The sequence below is a fragment of the Plecotus auritus genome (assembly GCF_963455305.1).
Source record: "Plecotus auritus genome assembly, chromosome: 7".
Taxonomy (NCBI): domain Eukaryota; kingdom Metazoa; phylum Chordata; class Mammalia; order Chiroptera; family Vespertilionidae; genus Plecotus; species Plecotus auritus.
Genome location: NC_137774.1, coordinates 72432897 through 72459044, shown reverse-complemented (window position 1 = coordinate 72459044; position 26148 = coordinate 72432897). Strand labels below are relative to the sequence as shown.

General features: G+C 42.3%; 1 protein-coding gene across 4 annotated transcripts in view; it reads right to left on the bottom strand.

Moving 5' to 3' along the window:
• Nucleotides 1–26125, bottom strand: part of DNASE1 (deoxyribonuclease 1) — a 71204-nt gene extending 45079 nt beyond the window's left edge. For 2 of the 4 annotated variants that reach the window (XM_080679908.1, XM_080679905.1), the window contains exon 1: nucleotides 25959–26125. The gene's annotated coding sequence lies outside the window, so the exon portion shown is untranslated. The remainder of the gene's footprint in view (nucleotides 1–25958) is intronic. The other 2 variants (XM_080679906.1, XM_080679907.1) reach the window with 1 other exon arrangement.
• Between the last annotated feature and the right edge of the window lie 23 nt (nucleotides 26126–26148).

Here is a 26148-nt window from a genome sequence, read left to right as displayed (position 1 = left end):
ATGAGGGAGTAAAAGAGGAGCGTGTGGTCAGGTGTGTGTGTGTGTGTGTGTGTGTGTGTGTGTGTGTGAGAGAGAGAGAGAGAGAGTGAGTGAGGCACAGTTAGATCCCACAGGACCTTCAGGAGCAGGCTAATCAGGCTCACCTAACTAGGCAGCTTCTGCTACCATTGCAAACAGTACCGGGAGGCCAGCTTGTCCTTAGAGGCCTAGCCTTTTTGAAGGGGAGAGCTGCTGTAACTGGGTTCCTAGCCTCAACTCCACCCAGCGTGCCCTCAGATAACACCTGGGACTCTACAGCCACCCCTGCCAGGGACATGCTACTTAGGCTGTGATCCCATGGTCAACGAGGCTCCAGCCACCCTGGGCGCATGCTCCTGTGAGTTTGGAAGCAGGATCCCCTCTGACCGGCCCAACACTTTAGCCCAGGGCACTGCAACCACGTGAACAGCAGACACGTGAACAGCCCGCTCCTGTCCAAGGAGCAGCAGCCCCACGAGCAACCCGCCACAGGCCTAAGAGCAGCAGCTTCACGTGGCCTGCCCCTGTCCAAGGAGCAGCAGCTGTGTGAGCAGCCAGTTCCCCCGTCTGGAGAAGCAACCACGCGAGCAGTTGGCCCCATCTGAGGAGCAGCAGCCACTTGAGCAGCCCACCCACTACTGAGGAGCAGCAGCTGCACGCAGCCCACACCCTGCACCTGTCCGAAAAGCAGCAGCTGTGCTGCATGAGCAGCCAGCCGCCTTCCAAGGAGCAGCAGCTGTGTGAGTAGACAGTCCCTTTCCAAGGAGCAGCAGCCGCACGAACCATCTGCCCCCATCTGAGGAGCAGCAGTTGTGTGAGCTGCCTGCCCCGATCCAAGGAGCAGCACCTGTGTGAGCAGCCCACCCCCTTATGAGGAGCAACAGATGCACGAGCCACCAGCCCACATCCAAGGAGCAGCAGCTGTGTGAGCAGCCCGCCCACATCTGAGGAGCAGCAGCTGTGTGAGCAGCCCACCCCCTTCTGAGGAGCAGCAGCCACAGGAGCAGTCTCCCCCCATCTGAGGAGCAGCAGCCACATAAGCAGACCGCCCACATCCAAGGAGCAGCAGCCCTGTGCAGTCCGCACTGATCCGAGGAGCAGCACCCACACGCAGCCTGTACCAGTCCGACGAGGAGCTAGGTGAGCGGCCTGTCCCTGTCCGAGGAGCATCAACAGCACGAGCAGCTCACTCCCACACAAGGAGCAGCAGCCGCATGAGCAGACTGCCCCCCGTCCGAGGAGAAGGAGCTGCATGAGCAACCTGCACCCGTACAAGGAATAGCAGCCCTGCAAGCAACCTGCCCCTGTCCAAGGAGCGGCAGCATCACGAGTAGCCCATCCCATCTGAGGAACAGCAGCAGCACGCAGCCAGCCCCCATCTAAAGAACAGCAACCACGTGAGCAGTCTGCCCCTTTCCGAGGAGCAGCAGCCATGTGAGCAGCTGGCCCTCATCCAAGGAGCAGTGGACACGAGCAACCCATCCCCATCCGAGGAGCAGCAACCTCATAATCAGCCCACCCCCATCCAAGAAACAGCAGCTATACGATCAGCCTCCTCCACCAGCCAGAGGAGGCACCACTGCTGCAAAGAGCACCCACCAGAGGAGCCGCTGCCAACTGAGAAGCAGCTGCTACCATAACCGCCTGAGGAGCAACCGCAGCCAGAGAAGCCACTGCCACCCAAGGAGCAGCCCCTGCACCGCTCGACATCTAGATCAGTTGGTGAGACCAAAAATAGGTAGACAAAGATACCCCCAAAGGAAAGAAGGAATCGCCAGAAAAGCAGCTAAGTGAAACAGAGGCATGCAATATGTCAGGAAAAGAATATAGAATAAGGGTCATGGAGTTCATAAACCAGATGGAAGAAAAAATCAACACCTTATGTAAGAATCAAGAAGAAATGGGTGAAAAAAAATCAACTTATGTAAGAATCAAGAAGAAATGAAAAGTGATATAGCTGCAATAATAAATACCATGGAAAGTTTCAACAGTAGACTAGGAGAAGCAGAGGACCGAATTAGTGAACTAGAAGACAGGGAAGCAAAACACAGCCAAACTGAATTGCAATTGGAGAAAAAAAAAATTAAAAGACAGGAGGAGAGCCTAAGGGAGCTATGGGACATGAAACGAAGCAACATACGAATAATAGGGGTGCCAGAACAACAGGAAGAGGAACAAGGGTTAGAAGAACTAGTTGAAGAAATGTCAGAAAACTTTCCTGATGTGGCAAAGAAGAAAGTCACACAAGCAGAGAGTCCCAAATAGGATTAACCCGAAAAGACCCACACAAAACACATCATTATTACGATAGCAAATATTCAGGACAAAGAGAGAATCTTAAAGGCTGCAAGAGAGAGACAGAAGTTACATACAAGGGAGCTCCCATTAGATTATCAAATGATTTCTCAACAGAAACACATCAGGTCAGAAAAGAATGGAAGGAAATTTATAAAGTGATGCAAACCAAGGGACTGAATCCAAGAATACTCTATCCAGCAAGGTTATCATTCAAAATTGAAGGGGAAATAAGGAGCTTCACAGACAAAAAAATGCTAAGGGAGTTTATCACTACCAAGCCAGCAATGCAAGAAATGCTAAAGGGACTGGTGTAAAAAGAATAAAAAGGTAAGAAGGAACACAGACACAAAAAATAAAAATGGCTACAAATAAGTTCCTTTCAATAATAACTTTAAATGTAAACGGACTAAATGCTCCAATCAAAAGACATCGAGTGGCTGAATGAATAAAAAAAAACTACCCATATATATGCTGTCTACAAGAGACCCACCTCAGAAAAAGGGACTCATATAGACTGAAAGTGAAGGGATGGAAAAACATCTTCAGGCAAATGGAAATGAAAAAAAAAGCTGGGGTAGCAGTACTTATTTCTGACAAAATAGACCTCAAAGTAAAGGCCATAACAAGAGATAAGGAAGGCCACTTCATAATAATTAAGGGATCGATACAACAAGAGGATATAACCCTGATAAACATATATGCACCCAATGCAGGAACACCCAAATACATAAAACTCTTGGAAGATATCAAGGGAGAGATCGACAACAATACAATCATAGTAGGGGACTTTAATACACCACTGACATCACTGGATAAATCCTCTAGACAAAAAATCAGCAAAGAAACAGCAATTCTAAATGACTCACTAGATCAGATAGATCTAATTGACATCTTCAGAGCATTACACCCCAAAGCCACGGAATATACGTTCTTCTCAAGTGCACAAGGGACATTTTCAAAAATAGACCACATATTGGGTCACAAACAAAGTCCCCCCAAATTAAAAAAGATTGAAATCATATCAAGCATTTTCTCAGACCACAACGGCATACTATTAGAAATAAACTATAATAAAAACATTCCAAAAAATTCAAACACTTGGAAGCTGAATAGCATGCTATTAAACAATGATTAGGTTATCAATGAGATCAAAGAAGAAATTAAAAACATCCTGGAGACTAATGACAATAAAAACACAACAATGCAAATACTATGGGACACAGTGAAAGCAGTCCTGAGAGGGAAGTTTATAGCTCTACAGGCCTACATCAAAAAACAAGAAAAAATGCCGAAACCGGTTTGGCTCAGTGGATAGAGCGTTGGCCTGCGGACTGAAAGGTCCCGGGTTCGATTCTGGTCAAGGGCATGTACCTTGGTTGCGGGCACATCCCCAGTGGGAGGTGTGCAGGAGGCAGCTGATCGATGTTTCTCTCTCATCGATGTTTCTAGCTCTCTATCCCTCTCCCTTCCTCTCTGTGAAATATCAATAAAATATATTTTAAAAAAAACAAGAAAAAATGGTAATAAATCATCTAACTCAACAACTCAAAGAATTAGAAAGAGAGCAACAAGAAAAGCCCACAATGAGCAGAAGGAAGGAAATATTAAAGATCAGGGCAGAAATGAATGACATAGAGACCAAAAAAACAATACAAAAGATCAATGAAACCAAGAGCTGGTTCTTTGAAAGGATAAACAAGATTGATGAACCTCTAGCCTTGCTCACCAAGAAGCCAAGAGAGAGGACCCAAATAAACAAAATCAGAAATAAAAGAGGAGAAATAACAACAGACCCCACAGAAATACAAAAGATTATTAAAAAATACTATGAACAACTCTATTCTAACAAACTAGACAACCTAGAGGAAATGGACACATTCCTAGAAAAATACAACCTTCCAAAACTTACTCAGGAAGATACTAAAAATCTCAATAGGCTGATAACTATGGAAGAAATTGAAGCAGTCATCAAAAAGCTTCCAGCAAACAAAAGCCCGGGGCCAGATGGCTTCACAGGGGAGTTTTACCAAACATTCAAGGAAGAACTAAAACCTATCCTCCTCAGACTATTCCAGAAAATTCAAGAGGAAGGAACACTTCCAAGCTCATTCTATGAAACCAGCATCACCCTAACACCAAAACCAGATAAAGACAACACAATGAAGGAGAATTACAGGCCAATATCCCTCATGAACATAGATGCCAAAATCCTCAACAAAATTCTAGCAAATCGGATCCAGCAGTACATCAGAAAGATCATACACCATAACCAAGTAGGATTTATCCCAGGGATGCAAGGATGGTACAATATTCACAAATCAATAAACGTGATACATCACATAAACAAATTGAGAGATAAAAATCACAGTCATATCTATTGATGCAGAAAAAGCATTTGACAAAATCCAACACCCTTTCTTGATAAAAACTCTCAGCAATGTGGGAATAGAAGGATCATACCTCAACATAATAAAAGCCATATATGAAAACAAACAAAAAAAAAAAAGAAAAAAAAAGTCATATATGACAAACCCACAGCCAACATCATACTCAATGGGCAACAACTAAAACCATTTCCCCTAAGAACAGGAACAAGACAGGGATGCCTACTCTCACCACTCCTGTTCAACACAGTGCTGGAAGTACTAGCCATTGCAATCAGACAAGAAGAAGAAATAAAAGGCATCCAAATTAGAAAAGAAGCAAAACTGTCCTTATTTGCAGATGACATGATACTGTACATAGAAAACCCTAAAGACTCCATCAAAAGATTATTAGACTTAATAAATGAATTCGGCAATGTAGCAGGATACAAAATTAATGCCAAGAAATCTATGGCATTTCTATACACCAATAATGAACTTACAGAAAGAGAGACTAAAAAAGCAAACCCATTTACCATCGCACCAAAAAAAATTAAGATACCTAGGAATAAACTTAACTAAGGAGGTAAAAGACCTATATGTGGAAAACTACACAACACTGAAAAAAGAGATAAAGACATAAACAGATAGAATAACATACCATGTTCATGGATTGGTAGAATCAACATCATCAAAATGTCCATACTACCCAAAGCAATCTATAAATTCAATGCACTTCCCATTAAAATACCAACGGCATATTTCACAGACCTAGAACGAACTTTCCAAAAATTCATCTGGAATAAAAAAAGACTCCGAATAGCTATAGCAATCCTGAGAAAGAAGAACAAAGTAGGTGGGATCTCAATACCAGATATCAAGCTGTATTACAAAGCCACTGTTCTCAAAACTACCTGGTATTGGCACAAGAACAGACATATAGATCAATGGAATAGAATAGAGAACCCAGAAATCGACCCAAATCACTATGCTCAATTAATATTTGAAAAATGAGGCATGAACATACAATGGAGTCAAGACAGTCTCTTCAATAAATGGTGTTGGGAAAATTGGACAGATACATGCAAAAAAATGAAACTAGACCACCAACTTACACCATACGCAAAAATAAATTCAAAATGGATCAAGGACTTAAACATACGACGGGAAACCATAAAAATTATAGAGGAATCCATAGGCAGAAAAATCTCTGACATATGCCAAAGCAATTCCTTCACTGATACTGCTCCTAGGGCAACGGAAACTAAAGAGAAAATAAACACATGGGACTACATCAAAATAAAAAGCTTTTGCACAGCAAAGGAAACCATCAATAAAACAACAAGAAAGCCCACTGCATGGCAGAACATATTTGCCAATGATATCAATGATAAGGGTTTAATCGCCAACATTTACAGGGAACTCATGCAGCTTAACAAAAAGAAGATAAACAACCCAATCAAAAAATGGGCAACTGATCTAAATAAACACTTTTCAAAAGAAGACAGAAGAAGGCCAAGAGACATATGAAAACCTGCTCAAAGTCACTAATCATCAGAGAGATGCAAATCAAAACAACAATGCGGTACCATCTCACACCTGTCAGAATGGCTATTATCAACAAATCAACAAATGACAAGTGCTGGCGAGGATGTGGAGAAAAAGGAACCCTCATGCACTGCTGGTGGCAATGCAGACTGGTGCAGCCACTGTGGAGAACAGTATGGAGTTTCCTCAAAAAACTAAAAATGGAACTCTCATTTGACCCAGTGATCCCACTTCTAGGAATATATCCCAAGAAACTAGAAACACGAATCAGAAAGGATATATGCACCCCTATGTTCATAGCAGCACAATTCACCATAGCTAAGATTTGGAAACAGCCTAAGTGGCCATCAGCAGATGAGTGGATTAAAAAACTGTGGTACATCTACACAATGGAATACTACGCTGCAGTAAAAAAGAAGTTTTTACCATTTGCAACAACATGGATGGAGATGGAGAGCATTATGCTAAGTGAAATAAGCCAGGCAGAGAAAGATAAATATCACATGATCTCACTCATTTGTGAAATATAATGAACAACATAAACTGATGAACAAAAATAGATCCAGAGACAGAGAAACATCAATCAGAACGTCAAACCTCAGGAAAGGTAGGGAACAGTGTGGTGAGGGGCAGAGATCAACCAAAGGACTTATATGCATGCATATAAGCCTAATCAATGGACGCAGACAACAGGGGGGTGGGGGCATGAATGGGAGGTGGGGAGTAATGCGGGAATAAGGACACATATGTAATATCTTAATCAATAAAGAAATTTTAAAAAATAAAATAAATGTAGCTGTAGTTATTGCCTATTACATGGAGATCCTTCTGATGATATTATCATTGAGAATTATGACATGGAGTCAATTTAGGCATAAACCTTACAAATGACTTGTAACACATTTTTTGATGTGCTCTTTCAATTTTTAGTAGCAAGTGTGTGCATAGGGCTTATTAAAATCTGAGGTATATCGGACCTTTTAAAAAAATAAAAGTATAGCATATCCAATTATGTACAGTACGTTATACTTGATGAGTGACTGTTACTGATTTATGTATCTAATACACTGTACTTTTAATCATTATTTTAGAGTGTACTCTTTCTACACATAAAAAAAAATTCTGTAAATCAGCATGCCATGTTAGCCAGCAATGGCCTCATACATCACAGGCTTACCATATCTCTTTCTTGCATTGCTTTCTCTTGTGCTTGATTTAATCTCATATTGTTTTGTGCAGTAACATCCTGTACAGGTTTGTAGCCTAAGAGGAATAGGCTATTTCACAAGATAGCCTAGGTGTGCAGTAGGCTACACCAGTGGTTGGCAAACTGCGGCTCGTGAGCCACATGCGGCTCTTTGGCCCCTTGAGTATGGCTCTTCCACAAAATACCACGGCCTGGGCGAGTCTATTTTGAAGAAGTGGCGTTAGAAGAAGTTTAAGTTTAAAAAATTTGGCTCTCAAAAGAAATTTCAATCGTTGTACTGTTGATATTTGGCTCTGTTGACTAATGAGTTTGCCGACCACTGGGCTACACCATCTAGGTTTGGGTAAGTACAGTCTATGAGGTTCACACAATGTTGAAATTGCCTAGTGATGCATTTCTCATAAAATTTCCCCATTGGCACATGACCGAAACAGAAAGTGTCTCTTTTTTTATTTCATGAAAAACGATTTTATTTTAATCCGAAAGTGCCTATTCTGATAACAATGGAATGAAACTAGTACAAATGTTACTGAGAAAACTAGATATCCAGATGCAAAAGAATAAAGTTAGACCCTTGCCACATTCTATAACAAAAATTAACTCAAAATCGACAAAGACCTTAACATAAGAGCTAAACTATAAAACTCTTAGAAGCAAATATAGGGTAAAAGCTGCACAACACTGGATTTGTAAATGATTTCTGGGATCTGAAATAAAAATAACCAACAAAGAAAATATAAATTTGACTTCAACATTTAAAACTTTTGTGCATCAAAGGATACTATCAAGAAAGTGAAAAGGCAGCCCACACAGTGAGAGAAAATATTTGAAAATCGTTTATCTTATTGAGTCTGGTATTCAGAATATATAAAGAACTCCTACAACTCAACAACAAAAAAACAACAACCCAATTTAAAAATGGGGTTTGAAAACAAAGAAAAATACCCTTTCTTTAAATCATTTATTACAAAAATGTTCTCAATGAATGAACAACTAAACACAACTGGCAAATACCCTAAACATTTTTAAAAATATATTTTTATTGATCTCAGAGAGAAAGAGGGAGAGATAGAATCATCAATGATGAGAGAGAATCGATTGGCTGCCTCCTGCATGCCCCACACTGGGGATAGAGCCCACAACCCATGTATGTGCCCTGACTTGTAACTCAACCATGACCTCCTGCTCTATAAGTCAACACTCAACCACCAAGCCTCATCAGCCGGGCACCCCTAAACATTTTGACTGTTCAGTTACCCTCTGCCCTGTTTTGTGTGCCTAAGAGACAGCTTGAGATTATGCGCACAAACAGGACCCTTAGCCAAACCGAAGTGACAGCTCTGGTGAAAGAGCCTTCTTTGATCTATGAGCACTGTAATTAACCTGCTGACAACTTCTCACCTGGTATGTTCCATTAAAGGGCATGTTTATCCTGACTGTCATTTTCTTTTAAAGGGTAAAATTGAGACTTTATTTTTTAATCCTCACCATAGGATATTTTTCCATTGATTTTTAGAGAGAGTGGGAGAGGGAAAGACAGAGAGAAATGTCAATGTGAGAGAAACACATCAATTGGTTGCCTCCTGCAAGAGCCCTGACCAGGGCCCAGGCTGGGGAGGAGCCTGCAACCAAGGCACATGCCCTTGACCAGAATCGAACCCAGGACCCTTCAGTCCACAGGCCAATGCTCTATCCACTGAAACAAACTGGCTAGGGCCTGATTGTCATTTAATGGAGCAAATGCATAGACTAGGAGTTTCATATGAAGAGTGTTGCATCAGGATTGCTTCCTATAACCCAGGTACCAGAAAGGGATAGTCAAAGCCATCACTGATGGTAGCACTTATCTACTCCTAAATCACACCTCTTTGGGGGGCTCCTTAGTTTCCCTTGTCATCTACTCTTTCCCCATTTTCTGTATTACTTATAGGGACCCTGATTTGCCCAACTGGTGTCAAAAACTAACACTACCACCTGCTGGACAGTTTATAGAGGGCACTAACTATACCTCCCAATGGCAGATGACTCTATTCTATGACCACAGCTCAAGACATCTCTGGGAGAATCTTGCAGAAGACATCAGGGGTAAAAATTCATTTCAGCACTCCAGAATACGGGACACTGGGAGACACTACATTTCTTCTCAGCAGATCCAATTCCCCAGGTGTTGGGAAGAAGGGTGACAGAGGAGATTCTTGATCTCTACCTCTTGGTATCAGAAGGTATGGGGAATTGAGAACACTGGAATCTCTTCAAATTCAGGTAAACTGCATTGATAGGCCCTGAGTAATTTGTCAGAGATAACCAACCTCTCAGCAGGACAGTGCTCATATGAACTCTTTGACTTTTAAATATACATCACTCACTACCAGGTCCCTTTCAAGCAGCATGGCTAGAGGCAGAGAAGCCTCCTGAATCCTCCAACACTGTTCTCTGAGCAAGTGTTAACAGTCCATGAAGGGGTAGCAATTCCACTGGCCCATGTGAGCAAGGAGGCAGATATAAGGATGTTCACTGCAGTGTTGTTTATAATAGCACGCGTGTACACACACACACACACACACACACACACACACACACACACACACCGTAGGTACTACCTACACAGGCTTAGGGTGGAACTGAGGCCTGGAACTACCCTGGGCTCATACCCAGCCAGCCCAGGCACACAGCCACTCATCACAATCACAAAGTGGTGCAGCATGAGGCTCTGCTAGATGACTGTGTGCAGGAGGTCGCTGGGTAACTGTTCCTCCCCTGCTGCTACCTTCCCTCCCATCACTACATATCATCATCCCAAGGTATGTATGAAACAATAAACTGTGGATAATGCTAGCCTCTGTACAAAGCAAGTTCTACTCTCCCACAAGACAATTAGGAAAATAAAAGCATTTAAAAATGAGCAATCAGAAAATATTTCTAGAGAAACCAAGATGGCGGCATAGGTAAGCACCTAAACTGCTGCCTCGCACAACAATTTCAAAACTACAACTAAAAGACAGAATGGACACCATCCAGAACCACAGGAAAGCTGGCTGAGTGAAAATTCTACAACTAGAAGGAAAGAGAAAAGCTCACAGAGAATTGCAGGTACGGCAAAGGGTCTTTGTGCGCGCAGAGAGGAAGGGCGGCTGAGAGCCTGGCTGACTTTCTCTGGCGGAAGGGGGAAGGAAGCCCCCAACCGCACTGAACCCCAGTTCTGACTGCACTGAACCCCAGTTCCGGGCGAGCCCCTGGGGACCCACGCTCTTGTGGGGGGAGTCTGGACTCTCGGGCGGAGACTCGGGAGCTGGGAAAGGCAGAAGTCTGAAGGCACGCGCGTGCCAGTGCGCACAAAGGCTGCGGAGGTTGCCACAGGCTTTCCCTAGTGGAAGGGAGTTGGAGGCTCCTGACTGCACTGAGCCCCAGTTCTGACTGCAGTGAACCCCAGTTCCAGGCAAGCCCCTGGGGACCCACGCTCTTGTGGGGGGAGTCTGGATTCTCGGGCGGAGACTCGGGAGCCGGGAAGGCAGAGGTCTGAAGGCGCGCACGTGCGCACAAGGGCAAGGCTGACGGGAAGCCAAGACTGAGACTCCACCCCATCCAAGCTGAGCACAGAGGCTATTGCAATTTGGCAAGTCTAACCCTATAAGGCTGTCTCCAGCACCAAACTTCTCCCAGCATACACACAGCTGATCCTTACAGACAACTGGCCTGGATGTCAATTCTTCCCAGTGATACCAACAACAATCAAGACTTAATTACAACAAGGCTGTACACACAGTCCACAAAGGGGTGCACCAAGAGTGTCCACCTCAGGTTAACTGGGGAGGCTGACCCACTGGGCCATATTGGAAACCTAGCACACAAATCTACCTTACCAACTCAGGGAATCAATGAAAATGCGGCGTCAAAGAAACAGATCACAAACGAAAGAAATGGAGGAAAACAAACGACTGGATATAGAATTCAAAACCACGGTTATAAGGCTTTTTAAGAATATCCTAGAAAAGGCCGATAAATATAACGAGACCCTCAAAGATATGAAAAAGGACCAACTAGAAATTAAACATACACTGACTGAAATAAAAAATATTATACAGAGACCCAAAAACAGACAAGAGGAACACAAAAATCAAGTCAAAGAATTGAAATACAAAGAAGCAAAAAACACTCAACCAAAAAAGCAAAAAGCAAAAAAAAATCCAAAAAGTTGAAGATAGTGTAAGAAGACTCTGGGACAACTTCAAGCACACCAACATCAGAATTATGGGGGTGCCAAAAGAAGAGAGAGAGCAAGATACTGAAAACCTATTTGAAGAAATAATGACCGAAAACTTCCCCCACATGGTGAAAGAAATAGACTTACAAGTCCAGGAAGCGCACAGAACCCCAAACAAGAGGAATCCAAAGAGGACCACACCAAGACACATCATAATTAAAATGCCAAGAGCAAAAGACAAAGAGAGAATATTAAAAGCAGCAAGAGAAAAACAATTAGTTACCTACAAGGGAGCACCCATACGACTGTCAGCTGATTTCTCAACAGAAACTATGCAGGCCAGATGGGAGTGGCAAGAAATTTTTAAAGTGATGAATAGCAAGAACCTACAACCAAGATTACTCTACCCAGCAAAGCTATCATTCAGAATTGAAGGGCAGATAAAGAGCTTCACAGATAAGAAAAAGCTGAAGGAGTTCATCACCACCAAACCAGTATTATATGAAATGCTGAAAGGTATTCTTAAAGAAGAGGAAGAAGAAAATAGTAAAGATAAAAATTATGAACAACAAATACATATCTACCAACAAGTGAACGTAAAAATCAAGTGAATTATAAACCTGAGGAACAGAATAATCTGGTGAATATAATAGAATCAGGGGCATAGAAAGGGAGTGGACTGATAATTCTCAGGGGGAAAGGGGTATGGGGGGGTTCATGAAGAGACTGGACAAAAATCATACACCTATGGATGAGGACAGTGGCGGGGAGGTAAGGGCAGAAGGTGGGGTGTGAACTGGGTGGAGGGGAGCTATGGGGGGAAAAAGGAGAAATAATTGTAATAATCTAAATAAAGATTTTAAAAAAATAAAATAAAAATGAGCAATCATTTCTATTACATAAAGTCAAAGCTAAATGTATTTGGGGTAAGGCAAAAACAGTTCAATGTGATGAATATAAATGGAATGATTAGAATCCTGTGAGCAGGGTGCATAGAGTAAAGAGAACCAGATTTCACTTTGGAGGATGAAGGAGCACTGTTAGAAGATCTGAATGCAGAGAGGCAGCCCAATTATTGGCAGGTGGAGGTGAATACTAAATGCCTCTAGAAGATTTAGAAAGGCTAACCAGACCAATTACTATATATAAAATGAAAATAGTAGTTAAAGATCTACTTTAAAGAGATTTCAAACTGGGGTGGTTTTAATGAGAAAGTTCTATGAAACATTATGTAAACTGATAGAGTACAGAAATTATAAAAAAACTATACAAATAATTCTACAAAGTTACAACACTGAAATCAAGTTAATAAATAGAAAATAAAAAACTATTGGCCAAACTCAGTGAACATAGATGCAAAACATATTTTATAAATTACATGTGCAACTTGAATCAGCAGTGTATTTAAAGATCAATATATGGGCCCAGGCCAGTGTGACTCAGTTGGCTGAGTGTTGTTCCATGCACCAAAAGGTCATCAGTTGGATTCCCAGTCAGGGCACATGCCCAGATTGTGGGTTTGATCTCTGGTTGGGTGAGTGTGGGAGGCAACTGATTGATGTTTCTCTCTCACATGGATGTTTCTCTCTCTCTCTCCCTCAAATCAATAAAAATTAATTTAAATAAATTCAATATATGGGCTTTGAAGATGGCTGTAGTGTAAGCATAAAATCTGGATCTTCCCAAATCCCCACATAAAAGAGCAAATAGATTTCAAAAACAAATGCTCATGAAATAACATTTACAACAAAACTGGATGACAAAATATCTGTAAGACCCCAAAAGACCCAAGAATGCAGGTAGATTTATTTTGTACATCTACAATATAGGAGGACAATGTAGGTAAGTATGTAGCCATAACACTTGTGTGTTATCAGTGCCTATGTGAGAGAATGTAGAGGAAAGAACAGGATGTCTTGACAGACTTGAAATGAAAATCCAAAGTAACCAATGGATATTCATTTGAAAGCACTTGAGTCATTTTGAGGACAGCTACTGAAACTGAGAAGGATTCTGCCCATCCTAAAAGCAAGTATGTACAATGGGCCAGGAGAAAGACCTAGAGGGTTCTAGCCTCTATGAAACATCAAACCTGATCAGACTTCTGTCCAAGAAGGGCCCACCCCTGAGAAGAAATTGCTGGGTTCTTTTTCTTAAAGATGACACTTCAACATTTTTTAAAATATCGGTTTGGTGGTGATGAACTCCTTTAGCTTTTTCTTGTTTGGGAAGCTCTTTATCTGACCTTCAATTCTAAATGATAGCTTTGCTAGGTAAACTTGGTTGTAGGTCCTTGTTTTTCATCACTTTGAATATTTCTTGCCAATCCTTTCTGGCCTGAAAAGTTTCTGTTGAGAAATCAACTGACAGTCTTATGGGAGCTCCCTTATAGGTAACAAACTGCTTTCCTCTTGCTGCTTTAAAGATTCTCTCTGGAACTTGCCGCTGCTGCCTGATGGACTATGGCAACTCCGCAAGCCACTCCAGACAGCCAGTCAGAGGAGAGCAACACTCTGGAGCTGCCATCGGCTTGTGACCTAAGAGATTACATGCTGTGGGAACCCAGCCAGGAGGCCCACAGCGAGGCTGTTAGTTCTGCAGAAGCCCTTTCCATTCTTTCCTCTTCTGAGGTGGATCCAGGGGCACCATTTATTTTCTTCTGGCTTTAAAACCAATGCATGCTGAGAAACCAAGATGGCGGCATAGGTAAGCACCTAAACTGCTGCCTCGCACAACAATTTCAAAACTACAACTGAAAGACAGAACAGACATCATCCAGAACCACAGGAAGGCTGGCTGAGTGGAAATTCTACAACTAGAAGGAAAGAGGAAAGCTCACGGAGAATCAGAGGAGCGGCAAAGGAGGGTTGAGGTACGGAGACGCGCGCAGAGAGGAAGGGCGACTGAGTGCCTGGCTGACTTTCTCTGGTGGGAGGGAAAAGAAAGCCCCCAACTGCACTGAACCCCAGTTCCGACTGCACTGAAACCCAGTTCCGGGCAAAACCCCATGGACCCAGGCTCATACAGGGGGAGTCTGGACTGTCAGGTAGAGAGAAAGGCACATGGAGACTCAGAGACTCGGAGACCCGGGGGAGCCACGGCGGGTCTGGAGGCGTGTGCGCGCACGCGAGTACTCGCAGAGAAAGCTGAATGTGGCAGTTGCTGCAGGCATTCCCTAGCGGAAGGGAGTCGGAAGCTCCTGACTGCACTGAACCCTAGTTCGAACTGCACTGAACCCCAGTTCTGGGCAAGCCCCTGGGGACCCACGCTCTTACAGGGGGAATCTGGACTGTCAGGCGGAAACTCAGGGGAGTTGCGGAAGGCAGAATTCTGGAGGCGCGTGCGCAAGGGCAGGGCTGACGGGAAGCCAAGACTGTCTGCTCCACCCTGAGACTCCGCCCCTTCCAAGCTGAGCACAGAGGCCTTTGCAATTTTGCAATTTTTCTCCAGCACCGAACTTCTCCCAGCGTAGACACAGCTGATCCTCACAGCCAACTGGCCTGGAGGTCTATTCCTCCCAGTGATACCAACAACAATCAAGACTTAACTACAACAAGGCTGTACACACAGTCCACAAAGGGGTGCACCAAGAGTGTCCACCTCAGGTTAACTGGGGAGGCTGACCCACTGGGCCATAGAGGAAACGTAGCACACAAAGACACCCAACCAACTCAGGGAAGCAGCGAAAATGCGGCATCAAAGAAACAGATCACAAATGAAAGAAATGGAGGAAAACAAACGACTGGATATAGAATTCAAAACCACGGTTATAAGGCTTTTCAAGAATATCCTAGAAAAGGCCGATAAATTTAGCAAGACCCTCGAGGATATGAAAAAGGACCAACTAGAAATTAAACATACACTGACTGAAATAAAAAATATTATACAGAGACCCAACAGCAGACTAGAGGAACGCAAGAATCAAGTCAAAGATTTGAAAAACAAAGAAGCAAAAAACACTCAACTGTAAAAGCAAAAAGAAAAAAGAATCCAAATAGTTGAAGATAGTGTAAGAAGCCTCTGGGAAAACCTCAAGCGTACCAACATCAGAATTATGGGGGTGCCCGAAGAAGAGAGAGAGCAAGATACTGAAAACCTATTTGAAGAAATAATGACCGAAAACTTCCCCCACATGGTGAAAGAAATAGACTTACAAGTCCAGGAAGTGCACAGAACCCCAAACAAGAGGAATCCAAAGAGGACCACACCAAGACACATCATAATTAAAATGCCAAGAGCAAAAGACAAAGAGAGAATATTAAAAGCAGAAAGAGAAAAACAGTTAGTTACCTACAAGGGAGCACCCATACGACTGTCAGCTGATTTCTCAACAGAAACTATGCAGGCCAGACGGGAGTGGCAAGAAATATTTAAAGTGATGAAAAGCAAGAACCTACAACCAAGATTACCCTACCCAGCAAAGTTATCATTCAGAATTGAAGGTCAGATAAAGAGCTTCACAGATAAGAAAAAGCTAAAGGAGTTCATCACCGCCAAACCAGTATCATATGAAATGCTGAAAGGTATTCTTTAGGAAGAGGAAGAAGAAAAAAGTAAAGATAAAAATTATGAACAACAAATACATATCAACAAGTGAACCTAAAAATCAAGTGAATTAAAAATCTGAGGAACAAAATAAACTGGTGAATATAATAGAATTAGGGGCATAGAAAGGGAGTGTACTGATAATTCTCAGGGGGAAAGGGTATGGGGGGTGCAGGAAGAGACTGGACAAAAATCGTACACCTATGGATGAGGACAGTCGGTGGGGGAGGTAAGGGCAGAGGGTGGGGTGGGAACCGGGTGGAGGGGAGCTATGGGGGGAAAAAGGAGAAACAATTGTAATAATCTGAACAATAAAGATTTATTAAATTAAAAAAAAGATTCTGTCTTTATCCTTTGACATTTTAATTATGATGTGTCTTGGTGTGGGCCTCTTTGGATTCACGTTTGGAACACTCTCTGTGCTTCCTGTACTTGTATATCTATTTCTTTCATCAGGCAAGGGAAGTTTTTGTCATTTTTTCAAATAGGTTTTCAATTTCTTGCTCCCTCACTTACCCTTCTGGCAACCCCATGTTGCGAATGTTGGTACACTTGAAGTTGTCCCAGAAGCTTCTTATATTATCCTCATTTTTTTTTCTTTTTGCTGTTTTGATTGGGAGTTTTTTGCTTCCTCATATTTCAAATTACGGATTTGATTCTTAGTCTCCTCTATTCTACTATTGATTACCTGTAAATTATTCATTTCAGCTAGTGTATCCTTCATTTCTGACTGGTTCTTTTTTTATGGTTCCCAAGTCCTTTTTCATGCTGTTCAAAGTTCTAAGTCCCTTGAAGTTCTCAATAATTTCCTTGAGCATCCTTATAACCATTGTTTTGAACTCTGTATCTGGTAGTTTGCTTGCTTCCATTTCGTTTAGTTCTTTTTCTGAAGATTTCTCTTGTTCTTTCATTTGTAACATGTTTCTTTGTCTCCACATTTTGGCTGCTTCCCTGTGTTTGTGTCTATGTATTAGGTAGAGCTGCTGTCTCCAAGATTTGGTAGAGTAATTTTGTGTAGTAGATGTCCTGTAGGACCCAGTGCTGCAGCCTCCCCAGTCACCTGAGCTGGGAACTCCAGGTGTGCCCCTATGTGGGCTGTTGTAGTTGTAGTTGTAGTTGAGCCTTGATTGCTGTTGGCATCACTTGGAAGGAGTGATCCCAAGGCCAATGAGCTGTGAGGACCAGCTGTGACTACAGGAAAAGAGCTGTTGTTCAGGTATTCACCCTATGGAGCAGACTTGCTTCAGAGGGGCTTTGGTGATCACAAAGTATGTTCCTTGAGTGTGTCGCTCATGGAGGTGGTAGGGCTGTAATCTGGTGTGGCCTGAAGCTCTTCACTGGGTGTATTGGTTTTGGGGCCTCCTGGCAGATGCAAAGTCAGCTACTGTCTGTGCCCTGCTTGGGGCCACCTGGTAGGAGCTACTGAGCTATCTGCACATGCCTTGCTACCTGTGATAGGCTTGGAGGTGCCCAGGAGAGGCAAATCTGTGAACCAAGGTGGCCTGATGCTAGTGCTGGGCCTGGGGCCACTTAACAAGAGGTACAGAGCATGCTGAGGTCAGTGGCTGCTTGTTTAAGAGATTTTAGTAAAGTCCGAAGCATAAGGCAAGAAAGGCCAGTTGTATGGCAAAGCACCAGAAATGGCTTGGAAGAGCCCATAGGTTGGGTGGGGCAGGGTCTCAGTAAATCACCAGGGCAGGATAAACAGTGTGAGACAGTTTGAAAGAGGTTCAGATATGGCACCTGCCTGTCAGCACTGTGATGGGGAAGGCTCAGGAAAGGAACAATGGCTTCTGCTGGCACTTCTGTCTGGAGAAAGCTGTGTCCCTGGCCCAGCTCTTGTCCTGATGCCAAATTTATTCCTTCCTGTATGTCCCTGGTTCCTTTCAAATTGCTGCCCTAGCACTGGAGCTCAGAGGGAGCAAGTCTGAGTAAGTCCGTGCATGGGACCTTTAAGAGAAATTGCCTGGGACCCCAGCAGCCTCCATTTTTCTCATCCTCAATCCCCACTGGTTTTTATAGCCTGAAGTTATGGGGACTTTTCTTCCCAGCACTGGAAGCCTAGGCTAAGAGGTCTGGTGTGGGGCTGATATCCAGATATCCCTCCTGATTAAAAACACCACACATGGGTCATGGGTTCAATTCCTATCAAGGGCACATACCTGAGTTGCAGGTTCAATTGTGGCCCAGGTCAAGGTGTGGGGGAGGCAACCATCGATGTGTCAATCTCACATTGATGTTCTCTCTCTCTTTCCCTTCTTCTCTCTTCCTCCCTCTCTCCCTCCCATTCTCCCTAAAAATCAATGGAAAAAATATCCTCGGGTGAGGATGAACAACAACAACAAAAATAAGAACAAAAAAACCTGCAATGTACTACTTAAAAACAAACTTAAAAATATTAAGACTTATACAAGACATGAAAAAATATTATAACTCAGAATTTTAAAAATTCAGAAATTGTACAATTTAAAAATTAGAAAGAAAAAAAATTAAAAAATAGACACTAAAGTAGAAGAACCATGGGAGCAAATAAACACTTAAATATAACTTTACGAGAACTAGCAGATGAAAAAATACTTTAATGAAAAAAAATGAAGAAAGATAAAAACAATCTGAGAGAAAGTGACAAATGTTGAAGACAGGCAAAGAAAATACAGCATACAGATAATGGAATTTCTGGAGAAGAAAACGAAAGCCAAAGCTAGAACTAGAATAAATGCTAAAAATTAAAAATGAGTATATTATTAAAAAGGAAAATAAATATTTTTAAATAATACATTTTCAACAGACTTTTTGACAGTGACACTGTGCCAGAAGAAAATGGGAGTCATAGATTTAAAATATTCAAGGGGGTAGAAAATGAGATCCAAGAATTTTCTATTCAGCAAAACCAACGATCTTCAAGTATATATAGCACCAACTGTTACTGCCATGCAAGAACTCAAGGAATATTGTTCTCATGAGTGCTAAATAAAGAATGTACTAGAGAATGATCTGCAGCCGTGGGCAAACTACGGCCCGCGGGCCGAATCCGGCCCGTTTGGCTGTTCTATCCGGCCCGCGGAGCCGAAAGAGCGGAGTGTTCTCTTGCTCTCCCCTCCGCTCCTTTACTTTGAATTTATATTAGTTCACACAAACACTCCATCCATGCTTTTGTTCCGGCCCTCCGGTCCAGTTTAAGAACCCATTGTGGCCCTCGAGTCAAAAAGTTTGCCCACCCCTGATCTAGAGTGACTAGAAAACATCAACATAAGGAAATGATGGTGAGTTAAACTAAGATTAAATTAGGTTTAAAAGAGATAATATTATGTAATAGCTGCATGATCTGACAATGTAGACACATTACACTATAAAAAAAGTGAGGAAAGCCCAAACTGGTTTGGCACAGTGGATAGAGCGTCGGCCTGCGGACTGAAGGGTCCCAGGTTCGATTCTGGTCAAGGGCATGTACCTTGGTTGCGGGCACATCCCCAGTAGGGGGTGTGCAAGAGGCAGCTGATCGATGTTTTTCTCTCATCGATGTTTCTAACTCTCTATCCCTCTCCTTTCCTCTCTGTGAAAATCAATAAAATATATTAAAAAAAATAAAATAAAATAAATGAGAAAAAATAATAAAAATATTTTAAAAAGTGAGAGGTTGGAAATAGCATATGCAAAATTTTTTTAATGTTTTCAATAGCCATAACCAGTTGTGACAGAATTTTATGTATAGACTGTTGTTTGTGTAATATGGGATAAAATAAATGAGCAATTCTGGAATATTGTCTTTTCTTTCTATCTTCCCCTGTGTCCTTGAAAATCAGTATTCTTAATATGGAACCCTGTGTCATATAGAAGTCAACAAATAAAAACCCTGAACTTAAATAGAAACAGTATGAACTCACAAGGTATTTTATCTAAAAGATAGATAGATAGATAGATAGATAGATAGATAGATATGTATCTATATCTACACACACACGAGCTCTGATCACTGAAAAGGCTTGGAAGCAATGAGCATTTCTAGCACCAAGATTATAGTTTTGAATGACCATTTCCCATGAAAAGAAACCAAGGTTTCTTGGAGAAATACCTGATTCCAAGTTTGAGGTCAGGAAATGTATGAGTCCTAAACATTATGACATACCAGTGGAGGAGTAAAGAATGTTGCAGCTCCAAAATAAGCAGCTTTAGCATACTGATGATTTGTGTTAAAGGCAGCTGAAAACAGCAAGTACAAGAAAACATTCTGGCCCTCGGTGGATAGAGCTGGGCCTGCAGACTAAAGAGTCCCCAGGTTCAATTCCAGTCAGGGGCACATGCCCAGGTTGCGGGCTCGATCCCCAGAAAGGGGCGTGCAGGAGGCAGTTGATCAATGATTCTCTCTCATCATTGCTGTTTCTATCTCTCTCCCTCTGCTTTCTCTCTGAAATCAATAAGAATGTTTTAAAAAAAGAAAAACATTCTGCTCCTTCTTTTTTTCAAAAGCAGATGAAATTCTCATATGAGAGATGTCCTCCCAATATCAGAAGTAACATTCTCAACATCAAGAAGAAGCTGAGACTGAGAACATGCTATATAAACAGACCTTGTTAAAAATAATTCTTCTTTCATAGCCTTTCCCTACAGTTTAGTCACTTTCCACAATTGCCTCTCTCTGTTTAACCTAATATAACAGCAAGTAAATTTTGTAATTTCTTTGAGTCTTCATTCCTTATGAAGGTTCCTGTGTCACATAAAATTTGCATTAAATAAATGTGTATGCTTTTCTCTTGTAGATCTGACCCAAACAAAAAGAACCCTAAGAGGGTAAAGGTAAAAGTGTGTCTCCCCTACACCAGATATCAGGGAAGCAACCAATGACTACCAGGACTGTGTCAAAAGAAATCAGGAGCCAAGTTAAAGAGGCTCCCACTGGCTAAAGATGGGATAATTTGAGCTTCAATAAGGATAGTAACTTCAATGAATTGAAAACCATCAATGAATTTAAATCCATGAATTGATAATGATGCACTTTTTTTTTCAAATTATAAGAGAAAGTTTATTAGAAAGTTATGAGTAGTAGAAGTGAGCCAACTGGGCTGCGTAGGCTCAGGAAACAAGTTATACACACAAAAGAAGGGCTCTTGGAGCTTAGGAGAGAGAAAGGCAAAGGCAACGACCCTCGGGGGAAGAGAAGGGGAAAGAAAAGGTGCAGGTGTGCTGATCATGATGTTTTTGTTTGTTTGTTAAATATGTTTTTATTGATTTCAGAGAAGAAGGGAGAGGGAGGAGATAGAAACATCAGTGAGAGAGAAGCATTGATCGGCTGCCTCCTGCACACCCCCTACTGGGGATCGAGTCCACAACCTGGGCATGTGCCCTTACCAGGAATTGAACCATGACCTCCTGGTTCATAGGTAGATGCTCAACCACTGAGCCATGCCAGCTGGGCCCAATCATGATGTTTTAAAAAGAAAACTAACTGGTCACCTTCTGGGGATGACAGAGAACCAATTCATTACTTTGAAAACTGAACAAAGGAAAGATTTATCCTGCCTTTCCTATATGACCTGTACAACACAGTAACTTAATAGTAGAGAGGGGAAGACTGGTCTTATAAAATTATTCCAGTAATATTTGAGAACAAAATTATAATTAGAATATCATTGTTATGCAATCTCCAATGAAGTAACAGATCTAGACACCAAAAAACAGCTATTGGAATTTTGACAGGGATTACACTCAATCTGTAGGTCACTTAGGAGAGTACTGCCATCTTAATATTAAATGGAAGATGACACACTATGAGTGACATTATCAACTTTATTAGGGAAAATGCTTTTCTACAGTTGAGGCCAGTACATCTGCACGGAATCTCCCCTTACACCCATCTATCAACAGAACTGACACAAAAGGTGGCAGTGGTAGACAGAACAGCAACATAACCTAGAGTGACTTCTGTCCACTTAGACATGTAAAAGTTATCTCCCCTCCTGATTTTAAATTTTGGCAGTGTAGGGAACAGTATTATACAACAGTAAATAAAAGTTTATATGACCAAAGCAGTGGGAAGACAATTTTTCCCTTGTTCAATCTGCTCACTACCCAACACTTGCCAAAATAAATGAGAGGGAGCTAAGGCAGGTTTTGGTTTTGTGATTTATAACCAAACCACAGAACTGGGACAAGGGCCTTTCACTTCTTCCACATAACTGTTTAAAACATTAACTCCGTGGAATATTCAAAAAGTTTCCAAAAATATTCCAGGGGGGTGAGAAAATGGTAATCATAGCATATTCAACCTTTGCCTGTTTCCCCTGTACCTAAAAATGATCTATTCCTACGGGTGTGGAAACAGAGCCTCTACTTAGACTACATTGTGTCTTAATTTTTCCACAAACTTCTACATTCATTTTCTCTTCCTGTTAAACCTTGGAAGGTTTATCAAACAAGGACAATCCTGACCTTTTAATATAGTAAATGTTCCTTCATGTTCCTGGCTTATGTGTTTTGGCAGTGCAGTTCTGCCACAAATGCTGGCAGGGAACATGTAGTATTCCCATTGAAATAACATGTACCTAAAACATTGTTTCTGGACATTGTCCTTCAGCTTAGTTCTAGTGGAAGAATGTGAACCTCAGAGCTTCTGCTGGAGATAAATCACAAGAAGGTCCAGGTCAAGGGGGCTCTCATGGTTCACTTTGGCCCAAAGAGAAAGCTGTCCCAGAACTTTGTTCCCTGAAGGGAGGAATCATGTCTAACTCTAATTTGTAATTACCCCTCACTCAGTTTTTGGCATCTCTGTTATACTCAGCCTACAGGATTTGTTCAGTAGGTACTGGGTAAATGTAGTGACCCATCAGTCTCTAATCTAGAGGCCATCAAAATCATCTGTAAAACTTTCAAAAGACACAGGTCAGAAACTCTGCCCAAGATTTATTCAGCAGGTATAAGGGTAGTACCCAAGCATTTCAAGTTTAAAATATTTCATAAGTAATTCTGTTGAGCATCTCAGGTTTAAGAAACTCCCTTCTCTACACTTCAGCTAACTCATTTCGCTTAAAATACTGTATGGCCATATTGGGAGAGAAGGGAAGGTTTTCCTCCCTGGCCTCTAAGAGATTTAAGTCCTAAATTAGACTCAGGCCCCTCATTTTCAATTTGACTGGAGAAAAATAAGTGCCACCTTTACAACAGTCCTTCACATTATCCCAGCCATGTTCCTGTGCATTAATCATGTCTTAAAATTTGTTTTCTGTATTTTATGAAATTTTAAAATCTTGCTGGTGGGGAGAATGCTCTTTCCAGGGCTAATTCCTAAAGATAGTAATCAACTTACTTGGCAGAAGCCTCTTATATGCAATCAGCTCCTTTAACTCTCACAGACAAAGCCTGCCTTAAATCATCCCAGGGCCAGGTACCAGGCAACTAGAGACCATTCCTACTGCCCAAAGCCTGCCAAAATTATTTAAACTAGCTAGTCCTTAAAGGTTTACCCTGCCCTGTCTTGCCTTTCTTATGGAACAAAGGCTCTGACCTAAACTTTCCCCTCACTCCTGCTTCTGCCTTCTGGCCAAAATCTTCCTGTGGTGTGGCATGCCTCTTCTCTCCAGAAATAGAATACATTTTTCTTTCAGTGGCGTTGGTCTCGCCCTGGCTGGTGTTGTTAAGTGGTTAGAGCATTGGCCTGGGAACCAAAGGATCGCAGGTTCGATTCTCAGTCAAGGGCTTGTACCTAGATTGTGGGTTTGCTCCCTGTCCCTGGTCAGGGCGCATGCAGGAGGCAACCAGTCGATGTGTCTCTCTCACATCAATGTTTCTCTCTCTCTCTCTCCCCCACTTCCATTCTCTCTGAAAAGCAATGGAAAAAATATCCTCTAGTGAGGATTAGTAATAGCGTTGTTGTCACCTAGTCACCTCTATAAATTAAAATCTCACCAGTACAAATGAGACACCCTACCCCACCCATTCCTCTGTGCTGCCTACCACTCTTGTGCTGTCTACTTTACTCATCCATTTGGAAATCATACTACAAATTAACTTAGGTTTCCAAAACCAAGTAACAACTCCTAAACTCCTTCATACAGAAAAAGCTCTTGGAAGTTCTATTAGCATCTGACACTCAGCACTCAGGACCAAAATGTAGTATGGCCCAACAATTGCTCTCATAGGTATATATATAAGAGAACTAAAAATACAACTTGCCCTGGCCGGTGTTGCTAAGTGATTAGACTCTTAGCAGGGGTGGGCAAACTTTTTGACTCGAGGGCCACAATGGGTTCTTAAACTGGACCGGAGGGCCGGAACAAAAGCATGGATGGAGTGTTTGTGTGAACTAATATAAATTCAAAGTAAAGGAGTGGAGGGGAGAGCAAGAGAACCGGATAGAACAGCCGGATCCGGCCCGCGGGCCGTAGTTTGGCCACGGCTGGATTAGAGTGTTGGCCTGTGGACTGAAGGGTTGTGGGTTAGATTCTGGCCAAGGGCATGTACCTCAGTTGCAGGCTCGATCTCCAGCCCCAGTCAGGGCACTTGCTGGAGGCAACCAGTTGATGTGTTCTCTCACATCAATGTTTCTCTCTCTGTCTCTCCCCCTCCCACTCTCTCTAAAAATCAATGGAAAAAAATATCCTTGGGTGAGTATTAACAACAACAAAAAACACACACACACACACACACACACACACACACAACTTGTACATGAATGTTCACAGCAGCATTATTTATAAGAGCCAAAAAGCAGAAAGAGCCCAAATGTCCATCAACTGGTAATAAACAAAATGTGGTATATCCATACAAGGGAATATTATCTAGCCATTAAGAGAAATGAACTGATTCATGCTACATGAACAGGATGTTAAGTAAAAGCCAGACAGAAAAGGCCACATATTGTATGAATCCTTTTGTGTAAAATGTACAGAATAGGCAAATCCATAGAAATAGAACACATTTGTCATTACTAGGGGATGAAGTAAGGGGGCTGGGGAGTGACTGTTAATGGTACAAAGATTTCTATTTGGGGTTATAAAATGTTCTGGAATTAAGACAGTGATGACGGTTGCACAACCTTGTAAACGTTCTAAAAACCACTGAATCATACACTTTAAAAGGGTTAATTCTATATGTGAATTATATATATTTATTTATCTTTATTGTTATATATACGTATTTTAAAAACCTCTATGTATTATTCTCTTCCCTCCAAACCTACTCTTCCTGTATTCCATTATTTCAGTGGTTGGGACCACATTCTACTCAGGTGCTCGGGCCAAAACCTAAATTGTAACAAATAATTAGGTCATGACAATTCAAACGTTTTAATATATTTCTCCATTCTCTCCACTTCAAATGCTAATTCAGGCCATCCTCATTTCTCACCTAGATTATAGCAGCCTCCTAATTTTCACACTGCGACTAGAACGTCCTTTAAAAACAGAATCTTCAATGGCTTCCACTGACCCAGGTTGAAGTTCAAACCCTTAATGGGATTTATGAACTTCTTCAAATTTCGGCCCATGGCAAACCCCTCCAGCCAGGATGGAGACCGTATCACCTCAGCTTCAGCACGCACAGGATGACTCTCCAGCTAACGCCCACTGGCCTCCAGGCCTCCACCTGTTTGCTACCACCTCCTGGAAGGAAGCTCTCCCGCCCCAGCAGGCCTCATTTGGTGGGTCTCCCAATCCCCCTCCCTCCGTTTACTCGTCGGTTCCTCAGGCAGGTGCGCTCTGAGGGCCGCCACTGAATCGGCAAACATTTCCTGTGAACAGTGGTGGACCCAAACTTCAACTTAAAACTGGCGTTGTCCTGAACTCACCCCAACTTCTCAACTTTTAATAGGCTTTGCCGGGCGCCACTGCACTAGCAGCTACAAATACCGTCCAGCCTTGTGGGCACGGGGCCCTAGGACACCACGCCGCACGGTGCACGGCCGCACCCGGCCTCGCAACGCCTCACGCCCTCCGGAACCACTCTTCGCTGCGCGCCCAGGCCGCAGAGGACGATGG